The following is a 23,741-nucleotide window of genomic DNA, read 5'->3' on the forward strand; positions in this document are numbered from 1 at the left end:
TTTTTTTTCCCCTACCCCCCCCCCGTCCCCGGTAGCTACTATTTTTAGGGAGAGAGAAAGAGAGAGAGAGAGTGTGAGAGAGAGGAGAGAGGAGACTTAAAACGTTAGGAAGGACAGTAAACAGTGGCAGAAGAAACCCTGAAAAATGTGGACTCTCCTCTCGCAATTCCTGCCTCTATTCCCCCCCCCCCGCCCTTTTGTTCCTTTAGCTGTAACTTAAGAACACCATAAACCTATATCCCCCTCCAAGAAGAGAGAAAGGGGAAAAAAAATCTACAGCCAAAAAAGAATGACTTGACTGTTCTGACGTTTGGTGTTTTGACATTAATGACATTAATGATATTGATGTTTCACCAGGAAAAAAGCACTAGGAATAAAGGAGGTGGTGGGGGAGGTGCGGGGGGACGACTTTAAAACTAAATTATCTTCGTTTCCTTATTCTTCTGTGACATTAAGTATACGTGTTTCTTCACTTGAATTTGAAATAGATGTATTGTTCTCAGGTGTTTCTTCATCACATTGTATTTAATTGTCTTCAGTCTTAGGAAATGCGGTACCATCCTTCAGGCATGCACTTGAATGGACAATGCATCCTTCTATCTCAGAGTCCCGTTTTGTCTACAATTTAAGCCTAAAAGCTCTCTGTCCATCATACCCGCTCGATCTGATAACTGTAAACGGGTTCCAGAGATTTCATTTTCACTCTTTGTTTGCATTTTTTTCCCACCCTGTAAACAACGATGCAGAATATCGCTAGTTTCCTTGTTACCTTCCTTCACAGGGTGCAGTGCTTGTGGAAACCTGCATATATATGCTCAGATTTTTTTCATTGATGAGCTGGTGCAAAGCTTAGGTGAGGTCTGAAATAGGAATAAAGTTGCTCTCACGAACCCTCAAGTGCCCCTGCCTTTTCCTTGAGTTCGAGTCTTGGAGACTTTCCTGAAGTTTGGAGGAAGGTTTCTCTGGATTGGGTTAGGGCTCCTTCTATGTTCCCCGCTTTATTGGCAAGCTCCGATTTTTGGAATAGCTGTACTTGCAGGCTGGAGATGTGTTTACTTGTCTTTTTTTTCCCTCCCCTTTCCGAAGATGTTTTTTTTTTCCTTTTTTTCCCCCCTCCAAAGCTATTAGGACCTTCACTCTGACCCTAAACATCTGCTTTTAGCAACTCGGTTCCCTGACACTGGCCTGTGCTTCCTTAAGGGCAGCCCTAATTCATCATCAGGTGGGGATTTTCCTATTAGTGTTAGTTCCAGTACTTGCAAAATGTTCTCCTGGAGCAGAAGGTTTAGGGCCCAGAGAGGTGCGTATTTCTGCCATCCAGGTCTTTGCTGGTTTGTTGTTGTGTGTGCGTGCTTTTAATGGAAGGTAGCGATAAAACCTTCCTGCTGGCTTTTGGTGTTTAAGGCCTAAGACAAGGTTTTGACGTGTATCGCAGGAATCACGAACTTCAAAGGCTTGTCAGCTCTAAGGTTACGGTTCACCTGCACGGGGTCCTCGGTACTGTAAATATCTCTTGCATGTAACTGTGACTTAGTGACCATTTCTGGTATACCCATTTCTGGAATAGCATTATCAAAAATCTGCACGTGTTCCTGCGGTGTATTCGGATGCTCTTTGAATAGTCATGTTTTTATCTTCAGTAGGGGGTATTTTAAAGTATGTCTATTCCTAGTTTTAGTTAATTATCTTTTAATGAAAGTGTCAGTCATATTCACATCTGCAGTATTAGGTTAAGATAATTAGATTTTCAAATGAGAAGCAATCTTCTTAAATCCCACACAGGAAAATATTTGTAGAAGATTCCGATTTATAATGACATCTGTACATTTTACCCTAGTTTTCATCATAATAATCCCCCCACTCCCCCCATATCCAAGAATGAAATGTGTCTGGTAAAACATAGTAGATAAAATATTAATAAAATATCAATACTTGTAGGGAAAGTGGAGGACAAGGCATATATATGCATGAAACCTGTGTTGTATGCAAAGAGACTTTCCCTGGGCTGGTATTTACTTCATTTTGATAAGGCTGTTTCCAGTTGATATTGTATATTCTGGAAGGCTTTGCTTTTTTACTTTGTTGATTTCTCCAAGCAATTACATGGCGGCCACCAAATAAAGCGTGTTGTGTTTTGTGTGACTGTGGGTCTGTGGGGTGCGTGTGCATATGTGCAAATACGATGTAGGATGCAAGTGCGCACATGTGTGCGTGTGTGTATGTGTATGTGTAAATAAATCCATCTTTATCCCTGTATGGGCAGTTATTCCCTGTCTTAGCTATGTTGTCTTTCCTTTTAGAGAGGTGTTGTACATTCATTATCCCATCGCAAACATATATTTTCCATTAAATCCCCATTAGAAGATAGAAAAGGGTAGAGAAAGACAGACAGACAGAATGAAATAACTCCCCGATGGAATAATTAATTTGGACCCGTTTCATTTAAGTTCCCGAACAGTTAAAAGAGCAAGTCTGTTCCCCCCCCACCCCTTCTTCTTCTTTTTTTTTTTTTTTTTTTTTAATTTTCCCTAGCCATCTACTTTGTGTGCCTGTGCGTGTGTGTCTGTGTTACTAATGAAGTTTGCAGACTTGTGTTTGTATCCACGAGCTCCTTTCTGCTCCCCCTTCTTCTCTGGGCTGGCTCTGGGGCTCCCGCAGCCCCGGCGAGCCCCCGGCAGCCGCGGCAGCTCCGGCTTCCCCGGCTGCGGGGCTGCGCGTCATTTGCAGCCCGGAGAATGTTGATCACCTCACTAATTACACCTCTCCCTCTCCTCTCCCTCTCCCTCTCTCTCTCCCTCTCCCTCGCTCTCTCTCCTCTCTCTCCTCTCTCTCCTCTCTCTCTCTCTCTCATTCCCAGAGTGCATATCGGGAATAGACACACAAAGACATGCGCACTCAACTTAATCAGCCATTTTTTTAAACAGGGCTAAAACGATAATAATTAGCAGAATAAAGACATATCGGATTTTCATTTCCTTTCCTCCTTTTCCCAACCCCTTCACAACCAAACAGCGAGACCGCGGTCGGCACATGCTTTAACAACTCCCGGACCCCAAAGGACCGCTCCATGCCCCCCACTTCTTGCTCAATCATTTTTATTTTCACCCAATAAAGTTGGAGGATTATTTTTTTTTATTATTTTTTTAATGAACCTTCTGTCGTTTACTTGGATGTGATCAGCTGTTAAGTAAATAAAGCAAAACAAAAAAAAGAGGCGAAGATCCAGTAGGAACTGCGAGGGGAAATGGAAAGTAAGTTTTTTCTTTAACTTTTATTGAGTAGTTTGTGTTAAATTTAGGTCGAGTATCGATTATCTTTCCAGGCTGATCTTGCACAATCTTTGATATTTCGCTCTCGCGCTCTCTCTCTCTCTCCCCCTCTCCCTGTGCCTCTTTCTCTCTCTCTCACATACACACACACACTCACATCCCCAGATCCCATGTATCTCTCCCCTCTCTCTCTCCCCCCTTTTTCTGCCTGTTTCCCCATTTTTAGGTACAGTATTTGCTCTCATTTGGGAAGGAGGGGCTGCTTTTTCTCTCTCCCTTCTTTCTTTCTCTCTCTCCCTTTCTCTTTTATTCCGGGGGTTACGTTTTGTTTGTGTATTTTTTTTTGTTTTGGTTCGGGGCTGTGGGGTTGGGTTTTTTTTTTCCTCTTTCGGGCTGTAACTTTCGGATTAAGTGGAGGACCCTGCTCAGCTTGCAGAAGAGGTTCGGGGGGCGCCCCCCACTTTTTATTTCGCTCTTTTTTTGTAGGGAGCTCGGGGAGGGGGGGAATACTGTCAGATTAGGGAAGACGTTACGGCTGTCAGAAGTCATCGCTTGCCAGCCCCTTCAGAGCTCGCACTCTTCTTTCGCAGCTCGGTCCCCCCAAAACTTTGAGGTGCTTTTTGAAGGCGCATTCCGCTCTCCCACCCTCCTTCCCTCTCCTCCTCATCTCCACCCCCCTCGGCCTCCCAAACTTTCGCTTTCGGGCGGGGGGGGGGGGATGCCAGCAGGGCAATGGGGACCCTGACTGCGTGCGTGTGTACAGGAGAAGGCGTGGGGTGCTTTTTCCCCTCTCCCCTCCCTTTTTTTTTATTTTGCAGGTAGGTTTCTCAGGAGCAGAGGCAGGGGTGGCCGTGCGGGTCTCTCTGTGTGTGTGTGTGTGTGCGTTTGTGTGTGTGTGTGCGCGCAGGGGGATCGCGCTGCTGGCTGCCGTCTCCGGCAGCAGGAGGAAGAGGAGCCCGTTAGGAGCGCGCCCAGCCTCCCTGTCAGTTGCGCGGCGCGGCGCGGGGAGGCGGCCCGGCACAGCCCGGCGCGGAGCGGCCCCGGCGGCGGGGATGCGCGGCTGCCGGTGCCCGCGGGCGGCAGCCGGCCGGGGGCCAGCGGAGCCCCCGGCATCCCCGCCGCGCCGCGCCGCGCCGTGCCGCGCCGCAGGAAAGGCTCCTCGCCGGCGGGGTCGGGGGCTGCCGGCAGCCCAGCCCTGCTGAGATATTTGAAAGGGGAAGGGGGGGGGTCGGTTGTTTTGTGGGACAGACGTCTATTTTTTTTTTTTTAAACCGAGGACTAAGGTGTTAAAAAAAAAAAACACCAAAAAAAAAACCGCACAGCCCTCCCCCCCCCCCCCAGCCAGGAAAAAAAAAAAAAAAAAAAGCTCATAAACAGCGAGAAGGCAGTTCGGTTCCTGCTCTAACTGCTCGTGCCAGAATCAAGTGCATCCCTTCCCATCACGACGGCTAATGGCAGACACGTCCCTGCTTCCCCCTCTTGCCTTACATGAAATTTCCTGCAAAAATGCTAATAAACTTTCCCCCCATCCGATGCCAACTTACGGCGGTTCCCCTCCACTCCTCCCTTCCTGCATCTTCTTCACCCCTCCACCGCCCCCCCACCCCCCCACCCCCAGCCTCCCCAGCAGCGGCAGCAGAAAATGCACGGGTTGGTATTTCTTTTGTTACCTGCGAGCCGGGCGGCCGGGGGTCTCTCATCGGCTGCTTAGGGCACTGGGTCCAACCGAGAGAGGAGGCACATCAGTCGGGTTCAGCCTGTTTCACCTCAGCGCCGTCCCGAGGAGGCTTTAGCCACCATTCAATAACACACCCTCCTCCTCCTCCTCTTCCTCCTTAGGTACCAAGGCAGAGATCGCAAACATAACACCCCCCTCCCCACCAAAAAAAAAAAAAAAAAAAAAAAAAAAAAAAAAAAAAAAAAAAGCCCAACCAAAAGACAACTTGCCAGGCTGAAGATGGTGGATTTACATTAAGCCAGACACAGGCAGGTTCACTCAGGAAGTCTGACCATCCCGTTTTCTGACAGTTGCATTTCCTCGGCTCCATTCCGTCCTCCTCTTTTTTTTTTTTTTTTTTTTTTAAATTTTCTTTTTATTAGCCTTGTTCCGTTTTTAATCAAGGATTATGTAGTTGGCAGGAGGAGGTCGAGAAAGAGAGTGGAAAGAGAGGGCTTGAGTGCTTTTGGGGTGGTTGCTGTGAGGGTTGTTTTTTTTTTTTTGATGGTGTATTTTTTTTTTTTCAGTTGTGTTTCCCCTGGATTTGCAGTGGCTCGATCCCTAGGAGCGGTGGTGGAGTGTTTAAAAAGATCATATGTAGCATTATATTTTTAGTTTGGTGGTGGATGGATGGAAGAGGTAGTGAGAAGCCTTTGCAGCCCTGCCTGTTGTTGGTTAGATTGAGGCAGAGACTTGGCTGCGATTGGGACGCGACTGTGACATGGGCATCGATCGCTTCTATTGAGAGCAATGCAAAAACACAGCCTGGGTATGTAACACTCTCAGCGCCATCAACACTTGTTTTACTTTATATTTACTGGCAAAACTGACAGAACGATCCGGAGTGCTTTTCTTTGAAATAAGGAATACAAACATTTGGATGGGAAGGTGCACAAAGAAGATTGTGGAAATAAACGGGGGGTTGAAGGTTGGGGGGTGTGTGGGGGTGAAGAACCTTAATCATCATTGCTCCACTTCCTATTCAACTGCCTGTATTTAAGGAGTTTCTCTCTTTTCTCGACTGGGGGATCCTACTAAACTGGTTGAAATGAAAAAAATCAGACAATCAACCTTGAGGGAATATCTGCTAGTTTTCAGGGTTTGCGGTTTCTGCCGGTAGGAAGGCACACAAAATAAAAGATGGCTAGCCAGCTGTTTTAACCTCTTGCACCTGGCTCCAGAGCTGGGGCTCACCAGGATTATTCAGTTATTCGTGCTATCTGTGCTTGAATATTTATAGTGTACGTTCTAGAGATCCACACAGTGCATTGTAGCATCTCTTTATCCTTTAGTCGTGGGGTTTTTGGACTTCGTCAACATAAACATGTATTCAATAGTTTTCATTTTTATGATAATGAACATAGAGGGTCAATGAAATATAGAGGGAAAAGTCGTAAATCTGCAAAAGTGAAACCTACCCAAGGAACAAAGAAAGGTCAGGTAAACCATCTGTGTAAGTCACAGTAATAGTACCTGCTGTTTGGTTTATGCAGTGGTACTGCTTTATTATTCTCTAAAATGAAACTTATCCGCTAGATCAAGTTAAAATTAAAGGAAAGCTGTGGAGATGATAAATGGCATTGCATGCATCTTTCAGAATAGGGAGACGGTTTTGTTCCTCGATTTTTGAGTAGTTTAGGTTTATTTGTGAGGATGGTGCACCAGCAAAGAACATATAAAGGGGGCCGAGAAAAATCACTGTTTAATATTGCAGAATTTACTGCTTCCATTCTGACCATGAGCCTAAATTTACACAATGAAATTTGATTATCTCTAATAACAATATTAGATCCTGCACTGGATGGATGAGAATTGAGGTGGTTTTGTTGATTGCAAGGGTTTAATGTTGCATTTCAGAATCTGATGTGGTTTAGCCTCCCTTCCATTAACTGGAAAACCCCTGAGGTTTTACAATTATTTCTTAAAGATAATACATTTAAGATTGCATTGGTAGGCTGAAGAAAAGTCATAAAGGCAAGAAGGGAAGCCCTTAATAACTCTTGAGATTCAGACATGTTCAGCAGTTAGATTGGCTCTGACTTCACCAAGGGTCGACAATGTGTCATTTCCATGAAGCCAAATTGCCCTCTGCCTATATGATATTAATGTGCAAATCAATATTTCAGGGATTAAATTTCCCTTCTTCATTTTTTATGGTTTCTACCTCAATAAGTCTCAAGTCTATTAGAAGAGGCTGGATGATTTAAAATCTTTCACTGCAGAATGGCTTGTCGTAGCCTTGTTTCACAGACCGTTTTTGGATTTTCGTTATAAAAGACTAAAGGCATTCCAAAGAAGTTGATAGTCAATGTAGGGACATGCTCACTGTTGTAAAGCCCTTGTTCGATTAAGAGCTAAAAAGGTATTGGAAATATAATATATATGTTTATATAATATACATACATGCTACTGCTTTAAAAATATTGTGTTAATCACCTATTGATTTATTTCAAAATCAGTTGAAGCTCCTTTCTTATTAGTGATTTGTTCAGCATTCTTCAGCCTTGTTGTTAATTTTCTTAAACAGCATGCATGAATTAATCTGCTGGTAGAGTGTGGTTTGGGTTTTCTTTGCAGCATATTTAAAACCAGGTATTTCTACCTATTTAAGCTAAGTGGTGTGAACCTCTTAGTATTGTGGGGAGAGCCAGGGCACTGTTTTCTGCACTTCAGGTTCAGCATTGTTTTAATGAAGCTAAGGGTCGTTTTGTAAATATTTTATGATTTCTGCTCAGATGCTTATCAGCAATGTTTATTAAGAGTTTCCACTGAATATTCATGATCAGTTAAAAATTAAAATGGAGCTATCTGATCTGGAAGGAAACAATACATGACAGAAAACTTAGGTCAAAATATGAGGTTGTGACTTTATCACATAATCTTGGGAAGGCCCTACTGTCTATCATTTAGTGTTGTTTTATAGTCTTAGACCATCTGGACCAAGTTCCGCACAGCTGCATGAATTTCATATGTGATAGAACATTTTTTCCATTCAGTGTGAAATGTTCCTTCCTAAAAACGTACACCAGACTCGCTTAATTTAGTCTGCTAAAAGAAATGCACATGAAAAAGGACAAAAGGCTCTTTAATCTCTGCAAGCTGTTTGTTTTTCTTCAAGATTCCTGTCTGTTTGGGTTTGAAAAGTCATGTTTATTGAGCAGATGATTCTGAGGTGTGACATTAAAATAATATATGATTTTTGTGCTAGTTTCTGCTCTCCTAGTTAATTTGCAGAACTACTTTTTATGCCTGTCAAAACACAGAGTTAATCTATTCTTATTTACAATTAATCTCAATAAAATTAATCTTAACTATGCCTTAGTCAGTAGCTTAAAATATCTAATTATATTCAATTAACTGCTGTCATAGTAATTAACACTGCTTAATTGCCTCTGCATATATTTATGTAAAGCTCATTAGTTACTGCTTGCTCTTTTTTCCTTTTCTCATTCCCATTTTTGTGGTTCTGAGAGCACTGACGTAAAGCCCAGTCTAGTTTTTGACAATTTGGGTCTCGAAGAACCTGTGACAATGGCAATACATGTGTTCCTAACCTGTTATGTGGGTAAATATTTGTGTTTTCATATGCAAAAAGAGTACCAGAGCTGGGTCTCTAAAAGAACTTCCAATCCAGCTTCCCCCCTCCCTGCCCCTTTCTCCTACCTCAACACATGCAAAAATGTTTTCTAACCTTGTTGGTAGAAATATGAGAAGCCAGGTTAAGCTTTGTGTTTATAAATGAAGAGCTTTTCTGCATCTGCCTTGGGGCTGTACCCAGAAGGCAGAGCTTTGCTGCTCCAAATTCATTCAAAGGGTTAAAGACTTGGCCAAGGTTCAAACTGAGAAGCGCCCAGGGAAAGTGCATGTGAATATGTACAAGTTTCATGTAATTAGTGCTTAATTATATTAACATATGCAAATTGTCAACTTAGGAGCTTGTTGAGCTGGCAAAGATCAGCCAGGCACAATTGCTGTATTGTTCTGAAACAATAATGGATTTCAAGTTGGATTGTGAAAACACATAACTAGCTATCTAATTTAACTCATACCATGGTGAAATTTCATTAGTCTCCATGGAGACTGGTTTAATTGTGCTGACTAATGTTCTGGGCTGCAGAATGTCCTAAAAAGAAAGCGTTGTTTGCCTAATCCACCTTACAATGACACTTGTTTGTACATGTTTCCCTTGTGTGAGAATTTGCATATGCAAATAAATAGTTTCTCTGCCCCATTTGTCATGGCTGTTCATTACCCATGAAGAGGACATTGTTACTAGGCTGTTACTGAGTCTCCCAAGACAGGATAGTGTCAACCAGTCCAGCCACATTCTTTCATAATTTGTTTCTGATTAATAGACCAGAGTGAGGCTCATTCTATTCAGGCCTCTGCAAGGGGAAGGTCAGTTCTGTCACTGAAAAGAGTTTCCGCAGCAACTGAAGTTTTTTCTCTCCCTCCCCCTCCCCCCTCTTGCTTTGGCTAAAATAATCATATTTAAAATAATGTATTCTTGCTCTAAGGAATACCTCCACTAATAATCTCTAGTTTCCTAAAGCAAAAGATAGGAAAATAAAGGAGATTCTGGTATTGGAATATTAATCCTGTTTTTGACAGAAAGGTAAACTGATATAATTGCTTTTCAGTCGAAGGAATGGGGGTTTATACAAGTGTGAAAGCATCGGAAAAGGATTAGCATTTTTTTGCATAATGAAAAGCTCTGTTGAATAGGGCACTGAATGGTTGACTGAATGACTGAGATGAAAGGAAGATGAAAATGCAGGCTCCTCTTTCTTTATGCCTATGTTCAGCTCTCCCTAAAGTTATGTTTGTCCAAGACTTGAGAAAACAAGCAGAAGCTCAGATTTCAGCAACTTGCTAAGATGCCTCGAGTTTCCATCATCATCATGTGAAGTAATATGTATGAGAGTAGTGCAGCGAAAGGATGAGAAACACAGGTTTGTATGGAGGGGAGCTCCAGGAACATGACAGGCAAACCAAATATTGACAATTGGGTATCGAGGATTCCCAGCACTTCGCTTGGGGGAAGAAAAGAGGGAGGAGGGGGGCCGGCAGGGAGGGAAGGAGCTTTTTTAAAAGTTGCCAATGGAAATTAGGCATCAACGCGCAATAATCTAATAAAGTTTGGTATTCAAGGAAGCGGGCTTTGGTCAATATCTGTTTTAATTATTAAACTATTTCTCTTTTGGAAAAAGTTAGGAATTCTGACTCGGTGCTAAGTGTTTAAGTGGCGTGGAAGGCTTGCTGGGGAAAAAATTACTCTCTTCTTTCGGCTTTGAAAATAGAGAAAGCTTAGCGAAATAGAAATTGATACATGCCCATAAGGAGCAGGGTTTCTGGCGTGACTGCACCAGCATACTCAGGTTGTTCAACACATTTGGATTCCGGTAGATTCAGGTGGCAAGAAGGGCCCCGGCCTCCTCCTGCAGTCAGTGCTCGCTCCCACTGACTTCAACCGGAGCAGGATCAGGCCCCCAGACAGGGCTGCAACTGGTTAGCTGTTGACAATGTGATCAGTGCTTCTAATTATGTTCTCTCAACAGTAATTAGGGCAGTTAAAATACCATAAGTGTTGAGCCACTTTTGAAAGTGGGAAGTGGTTCTTTTGTATGTATGTAAATCAAATGCAGTGTGAATAATTATTTGTATGTATGCATATTAAATAGGCTCTCTTTTTTTTTCAGGTCAACAAAATTACTGATTTAGAGCTACTGTGGAAAAGTGTTGGTAGTTAGACTGAATATTAACTTGCTTGTGGGATGTTTTTAGTTTGCAGAACATTTATTTGTAAATGCGTGTTAGTTCAGCGTTGGGTTTGATTTGATAACATTTAAACAGTTAGAGATGCCTCGAAGAAACTAAGATTATTTATGGCTAAATGAAGTAAAACTCTAAATGCAGAAAGTGCTAAATGTAGAAAGACTAAAGTCACAAAAACTCTCACTTTTAAGACGGAGTTAAAGAACTTCTATGGGGTTTGGGAATGTTTTACTGCTAACTTTATGAAATTCCTTAAAACTGCTTTTAAAAGAACATGCTTAGGGGATATGCTTTCATTCTGGGAACAGCTTATTAGTGTATTTCCATAAGAAAAATGTGTTAATTTAAAAAATAAATTAATTTATATTTTAAAATATTGTTAACCAAGCACCATGTGTTGTCTCTGGCAAAGTTCCAGCCACTGTAGAACTGGATAACACATGGGTTAATAATAACTTATGTGATGTCTGCATTCTTACTGAATGGGCAGAAACCCAGCTCACTGAGATACTGGGATTTAAGATTTTACAGAATAAGACGTAATGCAGAATATGTTTATGTGAACAGATGCATGGATAGAAGAAACTAAAAGACATATCGGTTGCTTTTACCCAGCAGGTAAAACAAACTTTGTAGGTTCTGTTTAGTAGTTGTTGAGATCGGTTGTTCTTTTTGAAAGGGTTAGTATTCACATTTATTGATAGCGGGATTCAGTGGACCTATAGAGACAAACTTATTTTGCATAAATAAAGGCAGCACGTTTAGACTTTATTGCATATTACTTGATTCCCTTTTTAAGTCACTCCCCAGCACTTTTATACCAGTTTTTCATTAGTACTGCAGCTTTTGCTGAGTCCCAAACTAAGCCAGAAAAGTTTGTACTAGACTGAAACATGGCAGTCTTGTTGAGGAATGTCTTTTTCTGCTTAAATAACGTATTCTGCGGAAGAGTTTAACTAAGTTACATGACCAAAATAAAAGTTCGCCATATTAAGATGTTCTTCGATATGTCCACATTGCTCAGAATCAGCTTTCAATTAAAAAAAAAAAAAAAAAAAAGAAGAGAGAGAGATCTAGAAGGTAATTTGTCCAAATTATATTTTATTTGCTTTTGGTACTTTCGAGAACAATTTTAAATATGCCCAGAACCTGGGATTTCTTTACAGACAAATCGAGCAGACTATAAGCACTCATAGTGATCTGGTAGGCTGTACCAGCTCCTAAGAAGGTGTTACAGTCCTTCGGGTCAATAGTTCACAAAGTAAAGGCTGCATGTACACGACAGACTATGGTGACTCTGAAAACAAACATTTACCGTATAGGCTGCAGCAGTGTCTGCAGAACAAGTGATGCACACACTAGAGGTACATCTAAAACTATTTAAAAAGGCAAACATCTGCTTCTGAAACAAAGAAATCCTTGTGAAATGCCTGTGTTGATATGAGCTTAGGATGTGTAAACCCAAAAGAACTGGATTCTTTCCATTCACCCCAAACTAAATTAACAGTAAGTCCTCCGAAGTCAGAGGAGTAATATGGGTGTAAAACTGGCAAGACATACAGTTTTGATATTAGTAGAAAAAGAATCAGGCCTTTAGTTACCGGTTGACAATAATCCCGTAAAATCAGATTTAAAAGGTTTCATCTCCTCTTTCTGCACTACCGTTTCCATTTTTAAGGATGATGTGCTTAGTGCGGAAGGCACCGGAGGATCTGTAAGAAAAAGGTTTTCCAGAGAGGCTGAGGGGGGTTAGTTCTGTTGCTTTTACCAGGTAATAGCAGATCTGAGGGTGTGGGAGCAGCGGCTGCTGAAGGCTTGCTCCTCCCTGTTTTGACACCAAGGCTGCCTTATAAATTCACCTAATCTGAGATGACAAGGCACCTGTCCCTGGTAGTGCTCCAGTGTTTAGGCACTGATGGAAATCTGGAGTAATCCTAGTTATTTCCACACTTGTTCCAGAAGATGATAGGGTAACAAATCAGAATAATCTCCTTTTGAAGAATAACAAAAACATAACTTCCTTCTTTCCCTTCAGTTGTTGGGGAATATCTTTTGATTTTTGGTATTCTGCGGGCCAGAGCTGTCGTAAGAAGAGAGGGGAAAAAAAAAATCCTCAGATTTGTCAAGTGTTACATGACAGTTTCAAATGCAGGTGGTTTGTTTTCCTGTGGGAGAAACCATGGCTGTCCGCCTTCAAATAAGAGTTTCTCCTTGTTTAATACCTAACACTTCATGTGCCTTCCCTACTCCAGAAAATAAGGTTCTGAGTGAAAAGCAGCACCTTAAACAGGGAACTTACTCCTGTGGGTTTCACTCTGGTCCTTTTATACTTTTTTATATTGAAATATGGTTATTGATTTTGCTTACAGCACTGAGGGTTTAAATTAAAGAAAATGTAACATTTCTAAAATAAATTATTTAGCTATGTGGCAAATGTCACCCCTCAATCCCTCTGTTCCTTTGAGTTTTATGAACCGCTCACCAAAAAATCACGTTCTTTGCCATTGCAGCGCAGCCATCTCTGGGGTGGGAAGTGTCACCCTGCGCACAACCAACCACAAGCCACTCCGCTGCAGCACAGCAATCTGCTTCGGGACTGTTTCCAGAAGGAGCAACTGATTGCTGTAGGGAGGCAAAATACGATTTCTCACTGGGTCGTCAGCCAGTGCACTGGGACAGGCATTTCAGCTCCAGTGAAAAGCATCACTGGAGTTTTAAGTCCCTACTGCTCTGGCCCATGGATTTCTCTTTTCCTTGATGGGTGGTTTTCCCAGCGCTGCTGCAGTTTCCAATTTTGACTGAGGGCCTCGTCCAAAGTCCAGCTCCGCCTCATCGATTGCCCTGTGTTTGGATCAGGCCCTTACAAAGAGGAGTGCCATCTACTGAGGCACCCCCCACATTTCAAGCAGCGGCAGGTCAGCGCTGCCGGGTAGCTGCCCCCCGGCCCCGGCCTTGGCCCCGGCCCCGTGGGGAGCGCTCGGTGAAATCACAGGGCAGAGCGCTGCGGTCACCACTTTTTTCCCCCGAGTGGGTGGAAAGGCAACAAGAGACAATGGAGTCAAAAACTGTTAGTATTTAAATATAGCAGAAACTGGGAGCCTGACAATAACTCAGCTACTACAGAATAAATTCAGCCATCTGGAGATTGTGACATGTCCAAAAAAAGGGGGGGGGGGGGGGATGGGGGGGGATGGGGGGAGACCTTAAAAATGAAGGATTTCATTCCATGCTGAAATGTATTCTCCACACAGGCTGCTGCTTTAATGTTGAACAGCATAGGTCTCTGAGTGGTTTTGCGCATCAAAGACATATGCACTGAAACACCTAGCGTCTTGCCACAATTGGTTGTTAATGTTTCTAGACCAGAGCTGTTTGGCCCAGCACTGAGTTTACTGGTTAATATCTGTTTTTGAATGTTATCATTATTTAAAAATAGTTTTTTGAGGCTGTTTGAATTTTTTTTAAATACATACAAGGGCAGTGATTTATAAACATTCCTGGTTTCAGCTGTAGCTGTACAGAAGGGCTGAATCTGCTTTCAGCATATTTTTTACATGATTATAATAATTGGAAGCAAATATATTAGAAATCTTTTAGGTTCATTTAAAAATCTATGCTATTTAAACAAACGCTGAATTGTGTAATGGTTTGTCTGGGAATTACTTAGGCTGCACAGTGTAATAATATTTTATTAGCTGTCATTTGTTTTCTAGGAAGAAAATGGTGATTTTTATGTTGCGTGTTACGTGAAAACTTGGCACTGAAATGGGACAGTCCCTGAACATGAATTTCTAAAAAGGTGGGACAGTAGTTGCCCAAAAGGTGAAGACTTGAGAAAAATTGGGGTGGGTCATTTCTTTCCTGAAATGAAGCAGGGTACAGATTAGGAGCCATTAAGGTTTGCCAGGAGTTGCTGGTCATAGAAGCCTGTTTAAGTGCTCACTGTCAACAAGGAAATCATGGGCAGCACTTAAAGTGGCTCACCTCTGATTTATTCATAAACCTCACACGAGCACTTGGCTTTGTTCTTGCTCCGGTAAGGGGGAACTGATGCCAATAAGAACAGGAATAAAGAGCTTCTTGCATGGTCCAAAAGTGAATAGCACTTTATCTCAAAGCATGACCTCCATTCCCAAGATCTGTTGTGTTACAGTTGACTCCGCTAGATGTGTATTCTCAGATGAATTGCTAGAAGAGGTTACAACAAATATATACTTTGTAAACCCTCTAGATGTAACAAGAACTGTGTAACTGGAACTTAGGTTCTGACTTGACAGAAAGGTTGCGGTATTCATAGTGAACTGAGAGATTTCCGTTTCAGAGAGTGCTTTATGCTGGTGTTTTTAGTGTGAGTCAGAAAAGAGTATGATTATGTGGCTGCGATTCAAGCGAAAATTTCATATTCTTTAAGGGATTCGTTTGAGAAACGTATTTTGATGAAAGCAGACACACAGAAACGCAAAGTTTTTCAGAGACCAAAAAGAAGAGAGAAAAAAAAAAAAGAAAAAGGAAAAAGGTTGACTTTGTTTTTAGGCATATTCAATTGCTGCTGCTTTATTTTTGTTTCTCTAAAAAAGGCAAAGTAGTGCTAGGAGTCCGCGATGGGGGAAGGGACCTTTCGAAGACGGTCAACTGCCATGTTTGCACTGGGGCAGAGGTTGAGTACAGTTACTTAAATCCCCAGAGAAACATTTAGTTAATGCTGGTCTCTTTCTGAGCCTGTCTGAGTCTGGTTTTCTTTTCTGCTTTTTAATGAAGTTTGTTTGTTGCTATGTTTAGGTTATGTTTTTGAACTGACTTGCATTTTCACAACAAATTTGACCAAAAGAGTCATAATGGAAGACAGTGATGAGAGTTAATGATACGTCTTTGATAAAGCAGTCCTCGTGTGCAATCTGATCACAGCCATCAGCTCATTTGTCATGGCTGAAGTGAAAATGTCAGGACCAATGAGTGTATCAGTGCTGAAGGGGGCGAAAGGGCTTTTGGAGACACTTTTGTGCTGGGAGTGGGCCATAGCTTAGATGCAGCTCTAGGGAAATACTGGGATTAGCCAACTCTGTGCACAAATCCCTAGCATAACAGAATTAGTTGGGAAAATGAGGTTTGTTAGGGAAAAAAAAAAAATCTGTAGAACTGCTCTAGGCTGCAGCCCAGCAACTATGCAAAACAGTAAGGCATTTTATTAAAATAATTTTAGCAATGTGAACGTACACATATTCCAAGAAAAATCACCATTGGTAGCCAACATTATAACAAACCCCATCTTAATGCGTTTTGCATATGTACATGGGTTTGCTTCTAGAAAAAAAAAAGTGCATTTAAAGTAAGTACAGTCTTCACAATCTTAAAATAAGGTTTTCTGAACTTGACAGAGTGGAAATTAATATGACATATTTAAATATGAACTGATGCTGATGATCTTTTTGCACGGGTTAGTTCAAATAAAAACTAAGGGCAGTCTCCCTGCTTCAGACACTTCTTTACTCAGGAGGTGTAATTCATACTACGGGAACATATTGATTGCCAAAGTGGGACTCTGGTGTGGATAACCTCTTCTCTGTTTGACTGGTCTGTACAAGGTGCTTCTAAAGAATATCACAACAGGCAAATGTGGGATAACCTATTGTATATACCCACCTTGCCATGACTGCAAATGTAAATTTTTTAGATCTCTGAAGAGCAGGATTTAATATTCCTTACAAAATTTTTTTGGTATGTTCTCATTCATTACAATAACTGGATACTTTTGGCAGCCAGTTTCTTTTCTCTTTTTTAACCTTGGTAAATTCATTATCTCAATGGTATCCTGCAGCAATGAGTCCTACTGTCTAACCCCTTTGCCCCCTCAACATCGGGTTTTAATCTGTCACATTTTAGCTTTCTTGGAAACCTGCTACTTGCCTTTTAGTAAGCCTCATCTTGCTTCCTGTTACATACCTAGGAAGAGCAGGGTGCTTTTGCCACTATGTTGTCCATAAAAATGCTGAAGAATTCTTGATTTCTTTGAGGTGGGGATCTTACTTGCCGAACCTATTCAGCTGCTGTGGAGCTGTATATGTATTTAACCAGGTAATCCCATAACCTGCAGTATGCCAGCCCAAGACGAGTGAGCGGGAGTGAGTTATTCCATCTCCAGTGCATGGAGTGGTTACTGAGGAATTCTCTGAATACTAGACATGTGTAGATAATTGCTGTCTGGCTACACCAGTTAATAATGGCTGTTTGCCTGTGGAAGGGCTATTTACCTGTTTTGCCTTCCCGCATCTTTTATATTGCAGAATTGGGGGTGTTTTGGCTTCACAGATCCGTGCCGAGCGGGTTCAGTGGACTGCCAGCACTAGGCTAGGTTTTTCCTTTGTTTGGTGTTGCTATTAGAGGTGCTGCTGCAAGTTTATCATCCTTCCTTTGGATTTAATGGAAGGCTGAGATGAAAATGCAGTTTGGTATCGGCTCCATTGAATTGCTGATCCGGTAGCTGCCACCGTTACACAAGGCCTTCGAAACAGAGCAGAGCGTGGCAGAGGACGGCACTGGCCCTCCCTGTGCTCTGGGTTATTAGCGTGTCTGTGTCGCTACTGTGTGTTGTGCAGCGCTCGCCCGTGGTGGAAATCTCTTGCTTCCTTTCTCTTTCCCAAAACTTGGGCATAAGTTTGGGAGCAGGCAGAACTAGCACGTATGCTGATCAGAGCGGGTGGAAAGCAGGGGATGTGTGGCAGAGCCTTAGGCTGTGGCTCAGATACCAGGTAATCGCCTCTGGTAAGCCTAGGCTTCCTCACAGCGGGCTTGCAGCTAGCATGTGAAACTCATTTTTGTGGTCACAGGCTTCAGGCCCGTGGTCCTTCTGGGCCTTCTCGTGCTATGAACATGGCCACAGGGACTAAAGATACCAGGTAACCTCGAGTCTGCCATAGAGATGTGTAATAAAGCTGCAGCCACTAGCCTTTAAACCCCAAACACTTCTCTGTTTATGTGTGTCAGTGTGAGTGGCAGCAGCAAAGTAATTTATTTGATCTAACTAGTACTTATCTTTGTTAGGAGTCGTCTGCAGATTTCTTCCATTTCATGTACAGTGAATTGTCCTCTTTCAGCTAATGTGCTTGTACAACCTTTTTTGTTTGTTTGTTTAATTCTATTGATTTACAGTATTGAAGTGAAATATCTGATACCTGTTTCCTGCACCTCGACTGTACGTAGTCAAAGAAGCTGATGAGATTCTTCCCTCCCTTCCACAAGCCCTTTAGCTGTTTTAAATGTATAATTATCATTGCATGTCATTTGATAGGTGCACTAATTGCTGCCAACCATTGTCTGTTTGCACTTAATGCTGAAACCTGATCAACATCCTGCTTTGGTTGATGTTTGGTGGTAAACTTTAATTAACTCTTATTGCATTGAAGAAGAGCTCAGTCTCTGTGCTAACTAATCATTTACCTTCATTATGTCCTGACAGCTCCACTTGTTCCTGGTACTAATAGATACACCAGTCAGTAAATAAACCTGCAAACCTTCATGCCTTCAAGTTGCTCCACATTGATATTTTGTTGCTTAAAGTATAATGGGTAAAGATAATTATTTCAGTTAGTTTTGTATCTCTGCTTTTCCAGACACCAATCTCAAATTGCCTTTTTCATGCCAGACAATATCATTTTAATAGTAACTGTAGATTTAAGATAACATTATTCCTTCAGCTTGGTTCCTATATACATGCATCTTTTGAATCAATACAATTAAGCTTGTCTCCTGTTGGAATTCTTGTAATTATTTTTCCTGAAATACTTTTCCTGTAATGATATTGAAGTTAAAGTAATCAGGTTACTGGCAGATCATGTAAAATTCAACTCAAAATTGCTGGCTGCTTGATTTTAATTTGTCTGACATCAAGTTTGTTTGAAAAGGGATAATATGTGGTTAAACCAAGGAGCTTATAATTATGGTTGACATTTGTTTGTTTATAATGAAATCTAATTAAAGTTCATACATTTTAAAACACAAAAGTTAATTACTGAATTGCTCACTTCACTTATGCACAGCAGTCAAATTAACTTGCAGAGCAAAAAAATGACAAAAGACTATGCATAATAAAAACAAAATGCCCAGCTGATCTTGGCAATACAAAACAAATTTGCCATGATAATATTCTAGAAAAAACAAATGCTTTATTAATAACTAAACTGTTTAAAAAACATCCTGTATTTTCACTGACCAGGATGATTTTAATACAGGGAAATATTTAAATGTTTAACATGACTTACAATACCCACAGCTTTTTTTTTTTTCTCAGATGCATAATTGGAAAAGTCTTGCACTCTTGGAAATGTGCTCAAAACCACATATTTTTTGTTTGGTTTCATCAAAACTCTTTCTGAAGTAATCTGGAGTTGTAGTATCTCCCCGAGAACTGGAATGCTTGCTCGAGTACCTGTCTTGTGATAACTTTTAGAAAGGTAATTGCAGCACGTTTAGCATGCAAGCGAATTAGTATTAGCCAGACAAAAAAGTACTGTAACATTTATTTCACAGTTGGTTTTGAGACAACAGAGAGGTTAGGTGAATATTATAGAGCCCCTTGGTTCTCTAGTCATTATTTGTTAGTTTTGCAAATCAGTCTTGCCTTCCAAATGTGCTGACAGAGAACACATCCAGACTTCACTAAAATCACAGAGTTTGTGATAATTCCGGAGTTAAAAGATTTTATTGCTCTATTTTAGATCATTAAAGTATTTCTAATGTACTTACTAATGTTAATATTGCATTTTTGTTAAATTAGTCTTAAGTTCAATGAAGCAAACCCCTACATTTCTGTAATTCTTTTTCTTAAAAGCTGTGAATGCAAATGATCCCTTTCATAGTGTTTGAGAACAGGGGACAGATCCAGGCAGTGTGATTTTTAGTGAAGACATTTAGGATTAATTTTCTAGCTGCTTCTATTTAATTTAGTTCCATATGAGTTTAAAACAGCATCTAATGTAAACAAACTTTGGTCAGAGTTAAAGAGATTAAATGGTGGAAGCCTTACACATTGGGAGTATCCACATATACACAAACACAGTAAATATGATTTATTAATTCCTAAAATGATTGATGCAGCAAATTTCTTTAGAGAAAAAAGGAATATGGATTCAAATGCTAAGCTTTATATTTAGCAGGATTAGTAACTTGAACTTCCAAATTTAATAGGGATTTTGGGGGTGAAAAGGGAAAGTATGGGGGCTCTTTTCTGTAATGGCATGCTTGCAAAATCGAGTGTAATTTACATAACCTTTCATAGTGTATATTGTGTGTGTTATAATACAGGATCTGATTGATTTCTGGATTAATATTTATTTAGTAAAAGAAAATCAAAGGGATTAAGCAGTCATCATTTTAACTCTAATCCTACTTTGCATACATGAGACAAAGGGAGGTGATTAATGCTCTAATGTTCACTGGGTCACTATCATTCAGATGCACCTTTCTCCAAAGAGAAAGAAAGGGGAAAAGTTGGTGCCTCCTCCTAGTATTGGCAAACAAGAGTTTTCTAGCAATACTTTAACTGATTAGGCCATTCTTCATCACTGATGAAGTAATCACTACAGAACCTCAGTGTCAGGTGGAGTAGTAGAAATATGGTATGAAAGGGAGAATTAGAAGGATAATTACAGTTCATGTTCTTGTCTCACAGTGATGTGAGCTATTAATGTTCAGTTAGAGCAAATACGTGCAAACTAGGGTGGCTGGAAAAAAAAGCAGCCAAATTTGTTTGCAGAGGTAGCCTAGGAAATAGGCTACATCATTGCATAATGATTACATTTTCCTAAAACAACAAACAACAACAACAAAAGAAACATATTGCACAGTAGCTTTGTCAAGCTGAGATTGCTGATCTTGCTTTTAAAAGGAGAACAGCTGCAGTGGTTTCATTAAAGCTGTGGAAAGAAGACAGGAGAGTAATGCAACAGTTCTTCACCATTACAATTAAATTAAAAATTCCAAAGCCTATAATAGCGTTATGGCCATTGTGTACACTTTCCCGTTGCTCCTCAGGATAGAAAACAAAGAGGCAAATCCTATCCTGACAGTGAGAAGGAGAGCTGATCAGCCTCAGGAGATTTCATTGTAAGAGTTTAAAAATCAGCTGGGATGATGTTTGGTATTAGCCTTTGTGGATGATAAGAGGAACATGAGAGAAAATAATCGTGTTGAGCAGTACGCTCAAGTTTGTCTTTTGCAAACTTTTCCATCCCCCCCCTCCCGTCCTTTCAGTGTACTGTTTTAGATGCATAATATATTTCGTTACATCCCTCTATTCAAACTTAATTACCTTCTCCCCTTTGTCGTGACATGGGCGGAAAGTTTTTGCCGTGTCAGGAGAGGTCGTCACACATTCTTTTGCAGTTCTCTTCATTAATTCCTTCTTGCAGAAGCATTTTCTATCATGCTGGGAAGGTAGAAGGGTGTAATAGAAGAGCCCTGAAACATCAGCAGGAAGCTCTAAGCTGGTTAATGCAGTATAATTGTCTGGACATAGACTGGTCTTTGTTTGTGTGGTTCACTTCGAATCAGCTGTAATTAACTCCAGAGTGTTTCCAGATTGCCAGCAAAGAAAAATTACAGCTTTTCTGTTTTAAATTGGAAAGCTCACAAAGACATTAACTATGCAGATTGCTTTTACTTTGATATATTTCTATCCCATAAGAAAAAGCTTATTTGGCTCTTTTTTCCCCCTCCACCCAAAATGTGCCTTTGTTAAGTTATTTAAATGATTTAAGGTCTATTAGAGTGTAATGGCTACTTAATAGCTCCGTCTGAAAAATATTTTTCTTCATATCATCAACCCCTCTAACACTTGCATTTGTCTCAAGTTATTGTTTCTTCGAGTGTTTTTTGTTTGCTTGGGGAGAAAGGGCTGGTGTGTTTGTTTTTCGCTACTACACTGGGCCCAAGTTTCTGATAGATGTCTAGATGGCTTTCTGTACAGGAAGATAAACTGCTACGTATCTTCTACACTGAACAGACTGACATGAAAGACACCCCTGCATTACACCAACCCACCTTCTATTTCCTCGCAGCTGTAAGCTTAAGGAAAAAAAATATATCCGTAGTAATTATAGGACAGGTAGCTTACCTGTATTTGGATATTTCAAACAAGTGATTGTGGGAAAATGGGCAATTTAAAATCTGTTCAACTCGTGGTCAGCTAAGTGCCTACCACACCCTGTTAAAAGGTACTGTGTACAGTAGTTTGTAATTACGGATTGCAGCACAGGCTAAAATGAGAAGCAGTGTGAGCAAGTTTCTAGCTAATGCATCTAATAATACAGCGCTATACACAAAGGATCTGTCAGCAATTGATGCAAAAAAGTCCGACCAAAATCTTTTTTTTTTTTTTCTTTCTTCTGAATTTAACAATAAGGAATTTAAGCCTCAATGTGGCTTTAGCAACCAAAGAAAAGAAGCTCTTGGTGTCTGCATAATACCACTTTGATGGATTTTTTCATCAGTCCTCTGTACGTGGCAACAAATAAACAAGTATAATTATACTTGTGAAGGCCTATTCATTGCTTTGTCAGGATTAGATATATGTGCAGTTTTCACACTGAGCCTCTCTTTTGTCTTTGCCTAACTCACTATGACATATTGATAGAGGATTTGGTATGGGGAAAAGGCCACAGCAGAGACAGTGATGACCTTTTGGAAACTTGATATAATTCAAGGATTTTTATTTATTTTCTTCTTTTTTTTTTCTGCAAAAGATTTCTTTAACTTGTTACCAAATTCAGAGGCAAGTGTGCAACTTTTAACCCATTTTTACCAGAGTAAATAAGGAATCAGAAGTGTTATGAGATGGCTAAAAAGCAGATGGGAATAAAAACAATAGGCTAAGAAGCCTCTTGGTCTTCTTTCCCAGCACTTAGCACTGTGGCTAACCTAGCATTCCTTTCCCATTATTCCATCCTCTTGATCAGATCACGTTCTTTTTAATCATTTCACAAACACTGTCTCACTGGACCGTAGAAGAGGGCTGGGACAATCTCAATTAAAAAACAGAGGTAAAACTGGCATTTGTGATTCTTTGTTCTAATGGGAACTCTGCATTCTAAATGCAGAGGAATTCTTCTATTGTTCAGAAAGCACCCCCTTTTCATTAGCAAATCTGGCTGTAGGTGGGTTTTTGTAATTTAGCTGAGCAGAGTTTAGAGCACAGTTTCTCCAGGAGGAAAGCAGAGGTTAGCAATTTAAGGTTTTCTGTATGTTGGCCATTAGTTCTGAGAAAAGGATTTAGATGATCAAAGTTAGTGGCCTTGTGAATTACTGAGAGAACTTTAAATACTAAGCAGAGCGGCAGGTATGTATTTCTGTGAACTCAGCTGATAGCACTGGCAGAGATTTGTTTTTTCGTGATGTCTTAAGGCTATGCAGATATGTGGTTAATATATATGCATTTTTTGGTTTTCAGTTTTTGCATACGAGAAGGAAGTATACTGTATGGTCTGCATTGCGATTGCTTTTCTAAAGGGAATCGAAATCTGTTGTAGAGACTTTGTGGAATAATGTTGGTTCTGAGGCAGTCCTTGTGATTTGTTTTGGCTATGACTTTGTGAAACTTCGTTATAACTCTCCTAGAAGGTTGCGGGGGTGGGGGGAGATATTTTTTATTTTTCAATATTGAAGATGCTGCAACCTCTAATGGATGCATGTTCCATCATATGTTACATACAATCAGTAAGTCATCCCAGTAATCTTTAATTCCTCATCAAGGTATAATGATTTCATCTACCTAACCTGATAACAAACATGGCCCACAAAGACAGTAAGCAGCTCAAGTATGGAAATATACGTTATGGTTTCTCTCTGTGTTGCTAGTCAGTTCAAAGATTTAGCATTTGTTTTAACTGGAGTGAAATATACTCTTGTTTATACAATTGTGATCGGAGGGCTGATGTCATTGTTTAGTACTGATTAATACTGAAGTTATGTAAGAAGACTGATAACTATAA

At 40.7% G+C, this 23,741-nt stretch overlaps 1 protein-coding gene and 1 long non-coding RNA gene across 3 annotated transcripts in view; one reads left to right on the forward strand and one right to left on the reverse strand.

Annotated features, from left to right (window-relative positions):
* Window positions 1–5,188, reverse strand: part of LOC142053504 (uncharacterized) — a 31,925-nt gene extending 26,737 nt beyond the window's left edge. Inside the window, exon 1 of the long non-coding RNA XR_012659240.1 lies at window positions 4,940–5,188. This is a non-coding gene — a long non-coding RNA (uncharacterized LOC142053504). The remainder of the gene's footprint in view (window positions 1–4,939) is intronic.
* Window positions 2,863–23,741, forward strand: part of ZFHX4 (zinc finger homeobox 4) — a 154,266-nt gene continuing 133,387 nt past the window's right edge. For both annotated transcript variants that reach the window (XM_075085278.1, XM_075085279.1), the window contains exon 1: window positions 2,863–3,251. The gene's annotated coding sequence lies outside the window, so the exon portion shown is untranslated. The remainder of the gene's footprint in view (window positions 3,252–23,741) is intronic.

This window comes from Phalacrocorax aristotelis, chromosome 2 (genome assembly GCF_949628215.1).
Source record: "Phalacrocorax aristotelis chromosome 2, bGulAri2.1, whole genome shotgun sequence".
Classification (NCBI taxonomy): Eukaryota; Metazoa; Chordata; class Aves; order Suliformes; family Phalacrocoracidae; genus Phalacrocorax; species Phalacrocorax aristotelis.